The sequence below is a fragment of the Anastrepha ludens genome, chromosome 2, assembly GCF_028408465.1.
Source record: "Anastrepha ludens isolate Willacy chromosome 2, idAnaLude1.1, whole genome shotgun sequence".
Taxonomy (NCBI): domain Eukaryota; kingdom Metazoa; phylum Arthropoda; class Insecta; order Diptera; family Tephritidae; genus Anastrepha; species Anastrepha ludens.
In genome coordinates, this window is record NC_071498.1 from 74,001,526 (window position 1) to 74,020,379 (window position 18,854).

The 18,854-nt window shown below is 36.8% G+C and overlaps 1 protein-coding gene across 1 annotated transcript in view; it reads right to left on the reverse strand.

Annotated features, from left to right (window-relative positions):
• LOC128871848 (probable serine/threonine-protein kinase MARK-A) overlaps positions 1-18,854 on the reverse strand; it is a 57,213-nt gene that overhangs the window by 33,539 nt on the left and 4,820 nt on the right. The gene's annotated exons all lie outside the window — the stretch shown is intronic.

The following is an 18,854-nucleotide window of genomic DNA, read 5'->3' on the forward strand; positions in this document are numbered from 1 at the left end:
GTAAAAAACCGACGAAGAGAACTGACAACGCACCGGCTGGCTATCGTTCATATTCGTCTCTCATATAATGTTTTGTGTTTGTGTAGTTATACTTCGTAACTGGTGCTCTTCCGATGGTGCTGATTTTATTTTTGTTTTGGTGATTGAGAAGAGACATCGCTGGAAACCGGTGCCGTTTACCGGTGTTAGTACTAGCGCCGGTTGTTGGTTGTGTGAATATTTATATTTGTTATAATTACTCGTATTATGTTGAGCACACGCGCAATTACGCGCCCATTCCCTCCTTGTAGAAAAGTGGAACGAAAATTAGGTTGCGTGTTTTGACATAAATTAAGTCATCGCATACTCATGTGTATAAAAGCAAAATAGTCTCTGCGATAGTGGTACACGTGGTATCCCCACTTTTTCTCTTCAATATATCCATCCCATTCACCCGATCCCAAACACATAATCGGATCAGCAGATATTAAATTATTATGCGACAGCCTTTGCTTTCGCTTTAACCCTGGATGGTTACTCTTCATTTTAGTACATTAAGGATACTCTTCGTCGGATCGGCGACCTATTTTTTATGAAGATTCTAGAAGAATACTTTTTAAAAATAAAAATAAGAAAACTCTTTTTTTAGTTGCATTTTTTATTTAAAACAATGAAAAAAAATTAAATACAAAAATAAATAGTCTTTTTCTCTCTTAAATTCAATATGAGTTTGTACTCTTTTTTTTGGTCTTTTAAAAATAATTAACTTTTTATAAAAACAAAAACTAACAAATAAAAATAAAAGTTGCTTTTTTCATATACAACATTTAAAGAAAATAAATCAAATAATATAATATAAAAAAGTTTTTTTAGTAAATAGCCTTTTCTCTACATGAGACACAAAGTTCAACTTTGTGTTCACCACAAATACTTTTTTTGCATATATTGCACGTGGCTTTTGTCATTCTTCGTTTGCTACTCGGACAGAAGTGACAAATTCTACGTTTTTTTGGTCCTTTATCAGCGTTGTCAATGCCTTCCTGCGGATTAGGTATTATATTTTCAATACTCTCCTTAATTGAGGTCTGCAAGGTAGGTTTCTCATGTCTAACTCTTAAAAAGGGAACCACTAGAGATTCATGAAGATCTTTCAGGTACTGTCGTCGGTTTTTGGGTTTTTGATTTCTATGCAGCATATTGTGTGTATATATGACGTAGCTGTTCACAAAAGTGATATTTAAAATTCCAAAAAATAGGCACATTGGCCACCTGTTGGTTTTTCGAGAACACGAGATAACACTGCACATTTGGTCTAGAGTATCGACACCGCCTTTAGTCTGATTATAAAATTCTACCATGTGTGGCTTTCCGGTTTTCATATTTATTGTTCCTTCTTCATTGCAGCTGGATAAAAGATATACAAATTTATTTGGTTTTGGCTTGTACGATAATAAAGTCAGTTCATTGTCGTAACAAAACATGGATGTTCCGGCTTTCCGTCCTTTAACGTTGCCCATTTCCTTCGGTATTTCTCTTTTATTCGACCGTAAAGTGCCAATAATTGTCAATTTATAGGGTTCGGAAAGCAGAGATTTGGCAAGGGGAACTGATGTGAACCAGGTATCCATTGTTATGTTGCGATTCGTTCCATGGACAGTTTTCGTCAGTTCTTTTACATAGTACTCTCTAAGAGAAATTGCTGTTGGATTAGAGCCTTTCCCCAGATATGGGCTAGCATCTACCATATATTTTGTACCACTATCGCATAACATTACTAATTTTAACCCAAACTTAGCTGGCTTATTTGGGATATACATGCGAAAGGGGCAATGTCCTCTGAAAGCCAGTAGCTGTTCATCAATTGTCAAGTACAAACCGGAGACGTAGTTTTGGCGGCATTTTTGGATGAAAAGATCCCAAACCTTTCTTATAGGAGCAAATTTGTCATTTATCAGTCTCAATCTGACACTTTTGTCATCAAAGCGAAGACACGACATCAAAAATTTAAAGCGAAATTTACCCATAGTAGCCAAGTAGCGCGAACCACAATAAGTAGGATCAAAAAGTTCGTCTGTTGTAAGGTGATTATCCTTCTTAATAGCCGTAAGAACTAGGAGTCCTAGTAGCGCATATATCTCAGATAAATCAGTAGGACCCATTTGCGAATTAGATTTCTGACGATTCTGTATTTCGACATTTGTCCACTGCACAATCTCATCAACAATTTCAGAAGTGATGAATAATTTAAAACATTCAAGAGGATCTACTACTCCTTTGCATTCACGAGACGAGCCTCTAGCTTTGTGCACGTAGTTCATAGCCCGATGATGTGATTTTCCTTTTTAGTGGACCATTTATGAAAATTTTTCCCGCGCAGAATTGTTTTTGAAAAGTCAATTACATTCGTTCTTGAGCGAAGCATATTTAGCGGAATATCATCTTCATCGGAAAGTTCTTCTTCAGAAAACTCAGACGATAGTGAAACGTCATCTCCAGCAACTGGTGCCTGCTCTTCTTCATTGTTTTCGCCACCTTGATTGCTATCGTCATCTTCCTCTGAACTACCCAAGAAATTGAAATCGTCGTCACAATTTTGCAAAAACCTCTCGATATCAGCTTCAGTTAGTACTTTCTTAGAACTCATTTTTTGCTCTAATTAAATAAAAGGTTTAAAATATTTAACATAAAAAATAATAAACTGCTTGAAAATAAATAATTTTTAATAATACTAATACAAAACTATTAAGCAAAACATCAAAATATAACAACAAATTTATTACACTGTGAGAGCAAAAAGTCACAGTAAAGTTACTCTTCGTCATTGTGACGAGTACACACCTGTAAATTTCAGCTTGAACAAAATAAATATACAGCATGCGTCCGCTCACTGCAAGCTTTAGTTACCAACTGACGTTGTTGACAAAAAGAGCGTAATTAGAACACACATAATAAAGTTATGCAGTGAAGAGTAAACGAGTCTCGTCGATTCGACGAAGAGTAACCATCCAGGGTTAACATGCGGAAATATTTGGAACGGTGCTAATTTGTAGCTGTTTGGTGCTAAAGGTAGAAGAAGGAGTACTATGTTATTTGGTCACTTGTGTTTAAATTGAAATTGAGATACTCTCTTTTTATTGTCGTTTATTATTTCATTTCTGCTTGGTTGTGTTTTATTTATGTGTGTGTGCGTTTTTATTTATTTATTTCGGCTTAATCATTCCCCTGTTTCGAATTCGTAGCAAAGTTTTTAAGTATAAAAAACCACATGACCCACAGTTCGGCAACTCATAAATAGTTGCCATCTCTGTTGATATTGCATAATTAAATAGTAAACAATTTCCCAACTCAATTGAAGTTATCTGCCATTTATAAATAGAAATTTTATTGAAATTATTTAAATAAAAACAATTTTAATTGATTTTTTTTTTTAAAGGAAGATAATAAACAATAATTTATCCCACATACTCACATATGTAGATGTAAATTCGTAATTGTTAATTTTTAATAAGTTTAAAAATTCGTGGAAGATATACATCAACAAATGTTCTTTTTTCATTTACTTACAGAAAAGTAAACTGATTTGAGTTCCGTTTTCTCTGTTAGGTGTCCTCATCTGTGATTAACATTCATATTAATTCTTTATCAATAATTACTCCAAGATTGTGTTAATTTTTTCAATTTTTTTGTTGTTTATTTGTAATTCATATATCGCGCTAATGTTAATTTATAGTATTTTTGTCTTCCTTTCATTTAATTTAAGTTTGTTCATTTGTAACCCTTTAGTGACCTTGTCTATATTAGCTAATATTTAATTTTACATTCTTCCTCACTTTCACTTCAGAATAAATCAGGGTATCATCATCATATATTTAATACTATTTGGCATATCTTTACAACTATTTCAAAATCATTTATACCCAAAGTAAATAGTATAGGTCCAGTATAGTCTTTCCACATTTTGACATAATACCATTTACTTTCGTTCTTTGGTGTATATCTTCTAAGTATGACTTAAATCATTCTAGATCCACGTCTCGCATTTCATATTTGTACATCAATTCCGGCGGTAAACAACCCCAACATTTTGGGTGTAACCTTCGACAGTTTGCTCTTCTTCTCAGCGCACACAACCACAATTGCCACTTAAGTCCAAAATTGCAACACGGTCCTCAAATCGCTTGCCGGCAGCACTTGGGGCAAAGACAAAGAACTGTTGCTATCGACATTAAAGGCAATTGGTCGGCCGGTTCTGAACTATGCTGCGCCTATCTGGCCGGCATTCGACATTCGACGACATTCACCTGGAAGACCGTCACCACCTTCTTAAGCTCCCGCCCTGTGAATGCCGTAATCGGAGTCCAACCACCACCTATAGCAGATAAAGAGCTTCAGCTTCCACGTGAGACACGTGTAACACTGACTGTAGCAGGTTAAACTCCTACTTATCTAGAATTGACCTCGACACACCAAACATATGTCCGGCATGTGAAGGCACCCCGCACGACACTAACCACCTTTTCACATGCCCTCTAAAACCGACTCATCTAACACCCCTCTCCTTCTGGACCCAACCCGTCGAAACAACATGTTTCCTGGGCCTACCTTTAGATGAGCTAGACGAAGACGACCGGTGATATGCCCTACACTTACGGGGCTTCTATTACTGTTAACAAACAAACAATCTTAAGCCAAATAGTAAAAGATCTTTTAAAAAACGGTATTATTGAAATGTCAGAGTCGGTTTATACTAGCCCAATAACTTTAATAAAAAAGAAAGACGGTACAGATAGAATGTGTGTTGACCATCGTAAAATAAACGCCAATACGAAAAAAGAGAATTTCCCGATGCTCAATATCGAAGAAACTCTACAAGAAATTTCGAATTATAAGTATTATACAACACTTGACTTAAATTCGGGTTATTGCCAGGTGCCAATAACTACCGAAAGTCAAAAATATACCGCGTTTATTACTACTGAAGGTATTCATATATAATTTTAAGTGCATGCCATTTGGACTTAAGAACGCACCAGCTGTATTTCAAAGGCTCATGGCAAAATTTTAAGACAGAATTAAATCATCTGACATGATGCACTACATGGATGATATCCTAGTAGGTAGCAACACAATCGACGAAATGTTTAATAAAATCACACGAATTTTTCAAGCACTACGTGAGCTACATTTAACGCTTAATATTAAAAAATGTGAGTTCTTAAAAACAAAAATAGAGTTTTTGGGTCATTGATCATCGATTGAAGGTACTCACAGATTGCAACTTATACCACGTATAGCGAGATGGTGGTTGAAAGTTCAAGATTATGACATCGTCATTGACCATCGTACCGGAAAGCGGATGGAACACGTTGATGCGCTTAGCCGAGCTCCAATTGAGGGTGCACATGAAGTTGACACAGCATCTTTACGCATATTGAAAACTAATATTAACAATGATGACTGGCTTTTTGCAATGCAGTTAAGCGTCGAAGGAAGTAAACAAATCATCGAAAAGGTTTACGTGAATGATTCATCTGTAAGAGGGTACTGCGGTGAGAAAGACAGGTTGTATCGCGTCATCAATAAGAAGAAGTTGTGGGTTGTCCCGAAATGCCTTCGTTGGCGTATAGTTCATGACTATCATGACCGTATACAAAACTTCCTTTGCAATTTTGTAAAAGCTTACATAAAATCTTGACTTAACTGTGCCTGCTACAAAACCTCGAGCGGAAAGAGAGAAGGGTGGGGGAGTTAACTACGATGATATGGAACCGATTCCTTTTAAAACTATTCATCTAGATCATCTTGGTCCTTTTCCGCAAAGCTCCCGTAGGAACGAAGACATATTGGTTTTGCTTGACTCTTTTACCAAGTTTACAGTAATTCGTGCTGTTAAGAGTACTGCGACCAAACACGTGCTAGCAGTCCTCGACGAAGTAATAAGCTGCATCGGAGTCCCTCATCGTTTTGTAACAGATCGTGGAACAGTGTTTACATTTAAAGAATTTGCTAAATATTGTAAAGATTACGATATTAAACACATTCAAAACGCAGTTCGCACACCACGTGCGAAAGGGCTTGCCGAACAAACTAACCGAACATTGATCAGTATGCTACGAACGATGACACAAGCGGGAAAGAAATGGGACGACGAACTACGGGATATCCAATGGGTTTTAAACACAATACGTAAACGTCAAACCGCATACGAGTTAGTATATTCATTCAAACCACGAGATATTCTCAAAAATAAACTGACGACAATTCTAAACGAGAGCGACATGCAAGATATTATAGATATCAACGACCTTCGACAAGCAGCAGCCGAGCGAGTTAACCGACAACGAGAAAAATCCAAAATACGTTTCGACGCAAAACATACCGCACCAACACAATACAAAGTAGGAGATTTGGTCTTAGCCGAGAACGAACCAGCAAGCACGGGGAAATCACGAAAGTTAGAGCCTCGTTACAAAGGCCCCGTTATCATAAGCAAAACTCTTAATCGTGATCGATACGTAACCGATCTTCCAGATTGTTCACGCAAACAACATCATTAAAATAAAATAAATAAATAATTGGCGCGTACACTTCTGTTACGTGTTTGGCCGAGCTCCTCCTCCTATTTGTGGTGTGCGTCTTGATGTTGTTCCACAAATGGAGGGACCTACAGTTTCAAGCCGACTCCGAACGGCAGATATTTTTATGAGGAGCTTTTTCATGGCAGAAATACACTCGGAGGTTTGCCATTGCCTGCCGAGGGGCGACCGCTATTAGAAAAATGTTTTTATTAATTTTGCTTTCACCGAGATTCGAACCAACGACCTCTCTGTGAATTCCGAATGGTAATCACGCACCAAACAACATCATTACACATCAATATTTTCTTCCGATAAACTTCGAACATGGTGTAATCTATCAGCTTTTGACGAAAAACTTAGCGAGGGTGACGAAAGCACTGATGAAGAAGAAAACTAACAGCGAGGTCGCTTGTATATTCAGGAGTGGCCGACTGTAAACACATGGCAACCGTAAATGACGGCGATGTATGGCAACTACAAGCTGTTGGCATGATATTTTAAAATCGTCAACGGCAGTAAACGAACGAACGGCGAACACAACGGTCACTAACGGATTTACGCGCCTCAAACGTTTTTTTTTTATTATATTCATGTTATTTTTTTTTAAATAAAGTATAATTTAAGCATAAGTTGAAAGTGTTTATTTTATAACTCGACGTATCCTGACATATTATAGGTGCTGGTTGGCACTTATAGGGTCAATAAGGCCTAAGATTCGATATGCTATTGGAATATTTTTATGCGATGAAAAATATTAAAAACAAAAAATTAACAAGTTCGCCGACGAATATATTTATACATATCTCAACCCTTAATGCTTAAAGTAATTTCCGTCGTATCGACGTAGTCCTTTTCATTTTCGATTATTTGTATGAAAAATGTAGCATACGGGTTTGCTACACTACTTTTAATATTAATAAACTGTAGGAAAAGAGAGTCCCTTGGTATGGAATGAAAAATGGAAAAAGTATAACAGTGTTCATCGAACCGTGAGAGGACCAGATGCCTGAAAATGATAACCGATTCAGGACGCACGGCCTAGCTCGAGATAGTATCGCTATCTTCAACGCAAGAGTTTGCAAAATAGGTTTAAAATAGCCCAAGAGAGGAAAGAAATAGAATACGATGACACCGAAATTTGTGCGAGAACAGTTTTATCGAGCAAAAAACCGACAGAATCTCAAGTCATTTTTTTACGTGTAATAAGCTTTTACATAGCAACTATGCATTAATAAAAAAAAACAACAAATTTACTTAAAAACAGGAATGCAGCAAAAACTGCGAATATAGGTGTAATTTTTATGTACGCCACCGTAAATATTTATACATATATGCATTAATATACATTTGTACTGCAGAAGCCAAGTCGCCAATCGACCGGTTCCACATACATATGTATGTTTCTTTTTTTCACTGATTTGTTTTTGACCACAGCAATTCTGTGGCTACACGGCGCGACGTCACTATGCCCAAATGACCATAAAAAAACCATGCGTACATATGCATATAATTTGCGTCGTTGTTTAAAACCTTAAATATTATATGAAAGCTTTATAGCCAGCGGCAACCCACCAACAGTGAGAACAACAGAAAAAAAGCTGGCACATGGCAGCAAAAGCATAAACATCTTTGTAAATGCGAAGCAAAGTATACAGTTAGAATTCAGAATTAAAAGAGAAATGTAGAAGTACAGAGAAACTTTAATAGAAATGAAAACTTCGTCACCTGAGAGCTAGAATGATAAAAGAGAATAAACAAAACCGTTTAATTTGTTGGCACTAATCAAGAATGATAGAAACAAGATTGCGCTCATCAGAGAGAGCGTGACGTCACTTTTGTCAAGTTGTCAGTGTTGGCAACCATTTGCTCTTCACAATAAATTTAGTGCTTTTCATACCCAAAATGCGAAAATTTTTACGTTTGGTGTTTGTTTATTTTTGCTTTTAATTTAAAGCTACCGAAACTGTAAGTTAAAAAAACTGTATTATTAAACAAAAGAATGTTAAAAAGGTCACTCTGAGAAGATTTTAGTGCTGATAGAAATTTGTTGACTCTTATAAAGTTTGATATTTTGAAAGTGCAAATTTAATTTTTGCTCCTTTTAACATTGAAAACCTTTTTACACATTTTAAAAAGCGTTTGGATTTACTGAATGCGAATTAAAATCATAGAGGTCGTGCCATATAACGCCTTTAGATTATTTCTTGTGGGGCTATGTTAAAGCTCATGTCTATTCAGACAAGCCTGCATTAAAGCATTTATATGTGAGATACCGGCCGAAACATTGGATAGAGGATGGCAAAATTGGACTTAGCGGATGGACCATTTGAAGCGCAGTCGCGGTCAACATTTGCCTGAAATAATCTTCAAACATTAAATTATATGGACTTTACTATCGATTTAAATAAAAATTTCATGCATTTTTCTGAATTTTACATGTGTTTTTTTGAAAAACTTTCCTATAGCTCTTAAAAAATCACTCTTTATAAACTCGTAACTTGGTCACGAGTCACAAATGCTGTTGTTGAGTAAAAGAGCAAAAACTAAAACAATTTCAAGCAATGAAGTTGGCGCGAAATCGCTTATACGGCTATGATTTATATACAGCCAAAAACTGTCACTTCAGCAGCATTCCCCAAACATGTATAGGGAATTTTTATTCTCCACCAACAGTGGAGTTTGAACACGACGGGCAACTCCAGAAGAGAATTCCCGAAGTTGAAGCAACGAAAGTTTCTCTGTATAAACAAAACAAAAAGACATTTCCATAAATAATAACATTCATAAGTTGTCAATTTCACGAATTATTTCGAACTTTTATAAAAGAAAAATTGTCGCAATATTACTTCATGAAGACCGAACAAAACAAGGCTTAAGAACTGTCACTCGTCACCTGGCTGCCGCTGATTTGTGTGGTGACCGACCAACAAAGAAACCACTTACAAGTAAACATAACCAGCAAAACCGCTTATAGTTCGCTAAAGATCATATAAACTGACCGGTAAGTAAATGGAAGACTGCCCTTTTCAGTGACGAGTCCAAATCTAATTTTGTAGGAAGTGACAGTGCTAAGTCCGACGACCAGTGTAACTAAATCTATGTTTGCACACATCTAGTATTCTGTTTGTGCAGACGCAGCAAAAACAGGGCGTCTAAAGGCAGCAGCAGAGAAAACAAGGCAGCATGACTTTGCTGCTCTACTAAAGAGCAAAAAGAGCTAAATATCACGTAGGCAAACGTAGACGAAATTCAAAGCAACACGAAGCATGGAAATCAAACGAGCTGACAAGGAAGTACGAAAAGTCGTATGTAGTACAAACACAACGTAGCCACTGGTAAAAATTTGAACAAAATAAAAGCAAAACAGTAATAAAAGTGTGTAAAGATATACGAAAAGCTTTGAAAATACGTTCGGAAGTTTACATGTGAACATAAGAAAGGAAGATAATGATAAACAAGAAAAACAATATACGCACACACAACCCGAATGAAACGGCCAACAGCAATATTGCCAGCTAACCAACCTATCACATACATAATTCAATAACACAATATTTATTCGTTCATAATGATTTTGTAAAAACAAATCGCTTCTATACATTTAACCAATGAGACTACTTTATACGTCTTGACGATATTTCAAATAATTTCATATTTTTAACTATCTATGGTATATTGCATTTGTTTGCGTTTTAATTTGTAAAAAGCACTAAATTTAGGCCTTGAAGCACTAAGTCAGCAACTATGGCCAACAGGCCACAAATAATTTTAACCAACTAAAGGTAAATAACTACAAACGATTATAATCTGTATGGGGAAGAAGCAAAAAAAACATAAGTATAGAAAGTGTATGTGTAGGTGTGAACTAGAGACTGTTGTTGGTTTGCTTTTCATTTGCACTTTTATTATTTTGTGTATTTGTTGCTCGTTATTTTCGACAACTGCGTGACGACGCATAGTGCTTCGGTTTCATGCAACAAGTGGAAGAGGAAAAATGGATGCATTTTTCTAAAAATTAATTCCTTTTAGTGGATTAAAGTACGCTAAACACAAACATCTAATTTTTTCTTTTTTTTCAATCTGAGTTGACAGGCAGAAAAAGAAGTGTTATCCACGAGTGGTTCGAACCAGTACAGCCATAAAATCCATTCGAGAAAGAATTCGCAGAAAATCATGTCCAGGGAAATGAAGGTATCGCCAGATCCATGTCAAAACTATTTACAAATGATCACCCCACCCTTACATCAATCAGCCGGTCATATTTTGACAACGCGCTTGAAGAAAATTAGACTCGACAGATGCAAGCATCTACTACCGTGGAACGCGGCCAATGGTCATGAAAATATTCTTTTCACAGATGGGAAAATTTTCACTGTTCAAGAAGTTTTTAATAAGCAAATCGACAAAATCTATGCTAAAACTTCTAAAGACCCAAATTATGTTGTTCCAAGGGTTCAGCGTGGCTACCATCCAGCCTCTGTAATGGCTTGGTGTGGAACGTCTTATAAAGGCGTTACATCTCTTCATTTCTGCGAAAAAGGGATTAAGACCGGGGCAAAAGTGTACCAGGAGGATGTCTTAGAAGCCGTGGTGCAGCAGTTGAGCAGTACTCTCTTCAATGGAGAGCGTTGGATCTTCCTGCAAAATCCGCTCCAGCCCATAAGGAAAAATCACTGAAGATTGGCTGTCTGGAAGTCCAGATCTGAATCCATTGGCCAACGGTTCGTGGTCAGAATTCGAGAACATGGTTGTCGAAGACCTCACAGAAATTTGCAGCCTCAAACAATTATTGATTCCAGCAGCGGCGTCAATATCCATGGAAACCGTGCGTGCTGCAATAGCTGAATGACCTTTTCGAACAAAAATTTAAATATTTTTTTTATTATTTACATTAATAAATTTTTATATAAATTGAGGTCATGGCCTTGATAATAGATAAATTACCTTCCCGTATTTGGTATTGATACGTCTATATTAGGGATCAAATTTTTTTTAATTTTTGCCGGTCAAAAAGCCGTGTGCGATGAATTTGATGAATGTATTTATGTCGAATTTCGCGGCAGTAGGGAGGCGACAGAAGCTAACTGACTAATCGAGGCGGCAAATTTAACTTTATTTCATATATATATTTAAGTGGCGCTTATACTTCTTTTGGGTGCTTGGCCGCGCTTCTCCTTCTATTTGTGAGATGCGTCTTGATGTTGTTCCACAAGTGGAGGGACCTACAGTTTACAGCTTTAAACCGACTCCGAACCGCAGATATTTTTTATGAGAAGCTTTTTGTCATTGCCTGCCGAGGCTCGACCGCTTTTAGGAAAAATGTGTTCTTGTTTTTGGTGTTTCACTGAGATTCGAACCTACATTCTCTCTGAATTTCGAATGGTAGTCACGCACCATGCCATTCGGCTACGGCGGCCGCCGTTACCGTATTGAAAAACCGATTACTAATGTTGTATGAATTGTTGAATATTTTGTGTTTTCTTCTCCGATTTTGTTTAGGGAAATTAGTTTTTTTTATTGTCAATATATTGAATTGAATTAAATATGACAAATTTCTGACCAATGAAAATTATTATTATTTTTTTTTCTGACATTTTATTTAAGAATAATTCAAATTTAGGACCATTACCCACTGCATGTATTTAACTTTTTCCTTCAATTTCATGCAAAGCAACGAATATTTTTCATACAATCGAAATAACCAATTCTAAACCTAAGGATACATGAACGCCTAGTGTAACCTAGTGTTACCTTGCTGCCTCCTCATTATCACTAAAACCTCACGTTTTTGTTAACACACTTCATCTCAGACACATTCATGCACTCGTTGCATTAAATTTATTTATAAATGCAAGTGAATAAATACATACCATTGATGGTGGGTATGTAATGTGGCCATTACCTATAAGTTGACAAACAATTCATTAAAAAATACACTAAATATTACAACCATCGAAAGCTACTGTCGCAAACCTTTAGCTACTTGACCAATGCAAACTAGAAATTCAAGTGTCGACCCTCAGCCTACAGTTTACTTGTAGTATTCAATCGACCATAACCATTATAGTGGACCAGTTATTATAATCAATGTGTAAACGAATATAAGCGAGCTGCTCTAACTCTGAGCTGCATACTTACAACTCTGTACTCAAAAATAGATAGCGCTCGCCTATCTCCGTAACGGCAGCTCCTCCGATAAATCTCATACAGCTAAAAAAACGCCGATATAATGTAAACACAGCAGGAATTGCTTGCCGAGGAGATTACTTTGCTCCGAAAGCGGGAGTGGAATAGGTCGATGTTGAGAGCCAGTAATGTGGCAAGTTTGATGGAGTTCAGTTTTAGTCAAGTCCACTGCAAATCACTGATAGCAGGTGGCCAAATGGGCGCTACATAATTCAGAACTCGTCGATCGGATTAATGGCTCCAATTGCTGCTGGCTAGCAATTTGAGGACTTTGTTGTGGTTTTGGATTTTAGGGGGAAAGATGGAGGTTCCTCGCTGTGAAGAAGCGAGAAAGGTTGGAAAGATATTCGTTCACTTTGAACACAAACCATTGATATCATTGCCGGAACCCAATATCAAACAATCGTCAGCATATGAAATGAGTGAAACTCCCTCTCGTGGTTGAGGAAGCTTCGAGATGTAGAAGTTGAAATCAAGGGTAAATAGCATAGGTTATGCTATTGATCAGGCCAGCGCTAGCAATTGTTAGATCAGGCGAGCTGCGGTGATTATCTACTATCCTGATGGGAACCCGTCGTTTACTGTGATGATTGTAGAATCACCTATCTGCTCTGCCAGGTCTCCTATGATCATTTGTCATGTTTGAATGTCACAACTCTCATCACAACGTGGTGCGCATTGAAGCCTCTAACCACGAAACGATTTTCATCTCGAATAAGCGCGTCAATCTAAGGTTAATATCCTGCCGAGCGGTAGGTGAACGGGGGTACATATAAAAAAGTTAAGTATTTCTAGCTCGACATCGCCAAAACGGAGCCTTGACCTTCTAATTTGGGTTGACACGGGTGGAGCCGTGAGTGGCAAACGTAGCAGAAATAAACTTCGGGTACCTCTCGAAAAAAACTCCGAACAAATCTTCAATAATGTAGTCAAATTTTTGTCCAGCTTATATTTCAATAAAAGATACAGTGCATAACAAAAGTATTCGGAAATATAATTTTTCTGGTAGAGAGTCCGAAAAAGGATTATTTTATATACGGTTCACATTCAAAACTCATTTTTTAATAAATATAAACAGTTAACTTGTTCCATTTATGGAACATCAAGACGCATGCTACAATATCTACAAAAAAACAAAAAAGATGAGTGTACACCGCTATAAACATGAACTGGCTTGAATTCTAATCACATACATAAGTATTCAGAATTATAAATCGTCATGGGCTTTGCAAAGGCACCTCTTGCTCTAACCCCAGTGCGGGGACAAATCAGCAGCTCTTGGTCCCACGCACAGTCTGAACCGCGGAAACTCGCATCAGTCAAATGCAATGACTGGTGCCATTTTCGGAGATGCTCTGGCCTGCGCACCACCCGTGAGTGAACAACTGACTACATTGCCCTCTGCCGTAGAGTCCTGCATCTGCAACCGCCCACCATCATCAGGCCGCAACAACAACAGCGGAACGCACAGCAGGCACAACGTAGACAATACCCACGCGTCCCTCACACCCCAAGTTACGACAGTCCTACCAAGAAGCTTCAACTTCTGCAACTTAACTGTAACCTATACTTGTGTGACTCACTGTATATGCTACTGCTATTATTTGGAATAAAATTGTATATACAGCCATGGTCATATAAATAGCACATTTAGACTTTGAAAGCAAGGAGTTGAATATGTTTTTAAATAACTATTTTTTATTGGGAAAAAAGCAACATAGAAAATAAAAAGCTTATTTAATTCCACTTTAAAGCAAAAAAATGGTCAAAAAGAATTTCAGTTCTGATTTAATTTAAGAGAACGTTGATAACTCACGAAACCTCCTGGACACATAAATAGCACATCGTAAAAAAATTCCAAATAAAAGCAAAAAAAGCAAACAAATCAGATAATTAAGTAATAATATTGTTTTACTAGATTATTATTTTGTACTATATCCACCGTTGTTGATTACTTCTTCAAGCCGTCACTCCATGCTTTCTACTAGCTTGTTGCATTTTTTCATCGAGTACCAAGTCTCCTCAACTACGGCTCACAAATCATAAAAATTTTAAAATTTTTGTTAGCGATTTTGACCTTAACGTCATTCCACAAATTTTCTCTTCTGAGCCATTGCTTCGCTGTTTTCGAAGTATGCTTTCGATCTTTGTTCCATAAATGTCCAATTTAATGGCATAAACTCAAACACAAATGGCTCCATTTTCTTCTGGAGTATATCCAGATACTGAAATCTATCCATTTTACCAACCAAGCGAACGGCCCAACACCACGCGAATCGACCCGACATCATGCCAGGAAAAACCTCCCCAAACCATGATGCTTCCGCCGCCGTGCTTAATCGTCTTTTTTGTGAACCTAGAATTTAGCGCTTTTTTTTTTTGGACGACGTACAATAGTTTTACCATCTGGTCCCATCCTATTTATTTTGGCTTCGTCAATAAGCATAAATAAAATAGAACGCAAAAACTTTCATCGAAAAAAAAAAAACGGTAAATTCCTCGCGTAAATGTAAGCCTAATAACGGTAATAAATGTAAACAAAAAAATTCATTTGATTAAAAGATTTCGTACTAAAAACTCAACATATAAGATTCACATTTGTGCTATTTATCTGTCCATGGCTGTCGATATGTATGTACGTAAATGTATACATTCAACCACACCGTTTTGGTGGTCTCGTTGGACTTTCTATTTCATCACCTATGCAAGTCAATTTCTTATTACATTTATTTACCTCCTCACTCCTCCATTTTTCCCAAATTTACAGCGCCATCACCCCACACGAACAGCAGTAAAAGCCAACAACTTGTGCTCATAATAAAAAACTAGCTGGTTTATTTCAAGCCAAGAACTAAAGACAATGAAGGAATCAACGAGTCGTGTTTTTACTCGCTTACATTTACAGTCGTTTGGTTACATGTGTGTGTTTGTGTTATATTTTGACTGCAGCAAAAATACACACGAGTGCAATAAACGTCATCAAGGTTAGCCAGCCGCTACTTAAGTGCTCAAGCTGCACGACGCTGTAACGAATTGTAAGTTCTGCCCCAACAATCGGGGCAGCGAAGCTACAGAAAACTGCGAAGCCAACTTCGGCAGGTGCTGCTTCAATTGCCCCCAGCATTTTAAATGTATATCTTTTTATGCAATTATTGCGTGGTGCTTGCACTTCGCTTCGTTTCGTTATATTGCATTTCAATGCAACGACAACACAACGCACATTTATCGATTTTTTTTTTTTTAAAGATTCATAAGAACAAGCTTCATTGCAGCATTAATACGACAGAGAACGTAAAATAAAGTAGGAGATACGCCGCTGTGGATGATGCAATGTCAAAATTAATTTATTAAATTCGCACTTCAATTTAATAATCACTTATGCACATGTGCACACATACATTTTCTTGGGTTTTTAAATAGCTATCTGGCGTATTCATTGTTTAATTTATATTGTTTTTAAATTGTCAAAAGAAAACAAGGGTGAGTCATTTCTATAATTGCACCTTTTTTTTATTTTTTTATAATTGGCGCGTACACCCTTTTTGGGTGATTGGCCGAGTTCCTCCTCCTATTTGTGGTGTGCGTCTTGATGTTGTTCCACAAATGGAGGGACCTTTACTTCTATTGAATTCCCCAATTTTATTCGATAAAATATTTCATCAGTTGGCAATTCCGGTCAAATTACGCAGCAGCTTGTGTGTTGTGTGATGGTGCTTCAAATCAGCTGGTTTAATCGTCAAATCCCAGCTAACCAAAATAAAAAAGACATGAGAAATTCCGTAGCATACACCCCAATAGGAAATGTAAAGTAATAATAAATATTTACAATCACTGGATATAGCCTGAACAAAAATTTCATATTGAAAAAAATAGAAATGTTAACTAATTGTAAGAAAGTGAGTTATGATAGCGCACGATCAATGTAATGTGTTGACATTTTGTTCGCCTACTAGATGCTTCCCTTAAAGTACGTTCACATATGCATTAATTACCAATAAATCCACAAAATTTATCTTCCCGTTCACATATGGCAGATTATCTGCAAAATTGACAATCAGCTGTAATTTCTGTTATAAAAGGTTTTACTTCATAGACATTATTTTAGTGAAATATTTCGGTGTTTTTTGGTTTGTTTAGTAATTATTAACGACATGAAGAAAAGACATGGAGAAGGAATAGTTCATTTAATTGTGCAATTCGCTGCTAATAATAAACAGTTGGAGGAAATCCGTAAACGATGTCTACTGCGGTTTCAAAAAACGATGGTAGCAATGCGCATGCGAAACTCGATATTATATACATATATATATATATATATAATTAGCGCGTACCCCTAGGGGGACCTATAGTTTTAACCCGACTCCGAACGGCAGATAGTTTTTACGAGCAGTTTTTCCATGGCAGAAATACACTCGGAGGTTTGCCAGGGGTGATCGCTATTAGTCCAAGATTCGAACCTACGTTCTCTCTGAATTCCGAAAGGTAGTCACGCACCAACTCATTCGGCTACGCCGGCCAATATTACATTTATAATAAGCAATAACAGGCCAACGCCTCTATGTACACATGCTTTTTTCTGTAATATGAATGCATAATTAATAACATCTCGAAATTTTTTTATTAGAATTGTATCTAAAAACCTCTTTTCTTTGCCGACATCCATTTAATTTAGTTTTTATTTTGATCTTTCTCCTTACATTCGTAATAATAATTATCGAAACACAGTTGGTTATTATCTTGGATGGTTATTATCCAGGATTATTTTATAATCTCAGATTTTGGGAGAGAAATTTTGTATGAGAAATCTCGCTTTTTAATTACGGATTGGGAGTTAAGCTCGAAAAAGTAAATCATCTACATATATGTGAACGTATTATTACCGCATAGTAAATTAGTGTGCAAGTTTTCTTGTGCCAATTGGAACAATAGTGTTACAATGTACAGTATTTTGAGATGTGGCCAACATCAGACCTCTAACTTCAGCTCTCAGCAATTTTGAAGAAATCATGCTTACATCATGTCATAGGGCTTGCACCCCGGTTTTTTACGAAAATACTGAGATTGCGTTGATGATGTCCGAAAATAATCAACACAGCCCCCAACCATATTACTTCGTTGCCGTCTAAACAGCGCCTGATTAGACGAGTGTGTGAATTCGTGTGAAATGAGCTGGCAGAATTCTACTCTCGAATCAGACGAAGTTACTCTGACAATTTGGCGTAGGGTAGCTAAACCTGGTAATCTATCAACCTTGAAATCGTACGTTTGCGAGAAAAATATTCACCTTCAGTGAAATAAGAAGTAGATCGAAAAAGTACTCCGCGAAAGTACTGAGCGAAAAAAATAACAGCATATTATTGAATTGTAAAAGAAGGGGCTAATTAAGAAACTTTAACATACGTACAAATGCTTCAAAGAGACGCTTTCGCGTTTTCATATATGTATATTCATAAGCAGGTTGTAAATTTCTTTATTTGTCTCTGTTCTTTTGTCCAATCGCGTACGATTTTTAATTCTTTCACTTGAATGAAAGCAACATATTAAGAAATTCATTGTAAAAACCATTTTAAACTTTTATCAGAAATGTTTGTCAGTAATTTTCCTACAATTTCTATAAATTGTTTCCTAAGTACATCATTAAAAATTAATTTTACGAAACAAAAACAAAAAACTTCACTTCAACGAAGCAGAAAACGTATTCGTACATTGTCGAGTTCTTTTTTTAATAGATCCCACAGATGCATGATCAATAGGATTGAGTGTTGTACAAGAGCCAAAGCTTAACGCTCTCTGCTGTGTGCTTTGAGTCGTTATATTGATGGAACCAATCCGTTCTTGATAAGCCAAGATTTTCGGCACTCTGTTTTAAATTCCTTTTTAAAATTTTCAAATACCCCCCATTTAGACATTGTCGATTCAATAAATTCTTACTAACCCACAGATCCCCGCCATCCATCCCCGCACCGTAACTTAACCAACGCCGCGTTCGACTGTATAAACAAGATTTTGTTTCTTGTTGTTGTAACAGTATACTTACCCCCGTCAGTGTTATGTAGATCACCGGTCGTCTTAGGTAGGTAGGCCCAGGGAACTTGCTGTTCCGACAGGCTA